Source organism: Cryptomeria japonica, chromosome 7 (assembly GCF_030272615.1).
Source record: "Cryptomeria japonica chromosome 7, Sugi_1.0, whole genome shotgun sequence".
Taxonomy (NCBI): domain Eukaryota; kingdom Viridiplantae; phylum Streptophyta; class Pinopsida; order Cupressales; family Cupressaceae; genus Cryptomeria; species Cryptomeria japonica.
This window is the reverse complement of record NC_081411.1, coordinates 321,239,184-321,240,677: the sequence shown is the minus strand read 5'-3', so window position 1 is coordinate 321,240,677 and position 1,494 is coordinate 321,239,184. Positions and strand designations below refer to the sequence as shown.

The following is a 1,494-nucleotide window of genomic DNA, read 5'->3' as shown; positions in this document are numbered from 1 at the left end:
TTCCATTCATGTAATTACATGATTTGAATCCTTTAATCTAACAATTCAAGAGAAAGTAACCCTCAAACTTACTAACTAAAGGTGCAAAAGGAAGAATACCAATTTGGTTTAGTTATATTTGTTGCAGTGACACCGTACAATCGCATTACTTTTTAAGCATTTCAATAAAACTACTTCAAAAACATTTGCAGAAGGCATAAGAAAACTCGTATTGACAATTAATTACATGTACACCTTAGTGACAATGGTATGATCTTTTATTGATGTTGGGAACAGATCCTATAATCTAACAGATTACAAGTACATTCAAGGATGCCATCGAATATCTTTCGGGCAGAGTTATACGTTAACACTACTTAAACGACTTGACAAATACAGTCTATCGCGCATTAATTACTTGCATTATATTCTACCACAAATATCTTCCTGATAATGAAGGCCACTTCCAGAACTCGGTCAGGAGATGCAAGAATTTTCTTGACGCTCCCCCTCTCCATACATCTCTTGACCCACGTATCAAGCAATGGATATTCAGTTTCAAACGGTATCTTGAAATTCCCAATAGTTTCAAATGTATGGAACCAAGAAGCAAAAGGAATCAAGGCAATATCTAGGAACCCGAAATCCTTTCCCGCGAAGAAAGGCAGGGATCCTCCGGCTGAGAATTCTTTCAATGCACCTTCTAAAGATTGTAGGGTCTCCAGAATGTCACACTTGGCCTGGTCCTGATCTTCATCTTTTGAATTAACTATACGAAACGCCGAGTCAAAAAACTGCAAAAACAAAGAATGGATGCATTATAAATTTTCAATCTCCGGCTAGTTTGAAATGTGTTGATAACATTAAATGCTCATGCCAACAACTACCGGCAAACCGTTACTTTCTTATCAACGAACTCAGCCCAGAAGCGGACGACTGCACGATCATATGGCTTAGAGGATAAAAACTGGTCGGAGTCCCAAGTCTCATCAATGTCCTGAAGAATAATAAGAGATTCGCATACGGGCCGGCCATTGTGGATGAGGACAGGTACTTTCTTGTACATTGGATTCATCTGCACAAGCAGGTCGCTCTTATTGAAGGGCAGATCCTCTAATTGGTATTCATATTTCACTCCTTTCTCTTCAAGAGCGATCAAGACTCGCATGACGAATGGACTCATCTGCACTGAGCACCTTCAATTCCTCCATGTCAAATCACACACAACACAAAATTCAGAGAAAAGTAATGTTTTCTCGGTCTTAAGATTTTGGCCTCCGACTGTAAATATATAGGAAAAACGATGTCTGCAACTTTGAGTATGAATCAACGCTGCTCCCTAATCTAGCGTAGGCACCTGCGTAAGATGATCCAGCTGTTAGTTTTTTTAGCATTGTCCTGACGTCGGCCCTTGCATAATAACCCCCATGTCAAGGAGAAGTATTGACCACGCAATCGAATGAGGCATATTTTTCGTTGCGAAGGGTGCGGGCCACGAAAAGGTTGACTTTTACT

At 40.0% G+C, this 1,494-nt stretch overlaps 1 pseudogene; it reads right to left on the bottom strand.

The window, feature by feature from the left end:
- Nucleotides 1–218: 218 nt before the first annotated feature.
- LOC131051548 (probable glutathione S-transferase parC) lies at nt 219–1,190 on the bottom strand (annotated as a pseudogene).
- Between the last annotated feature and the right edge of the window lie 304 nt (nt 1,191–1,494).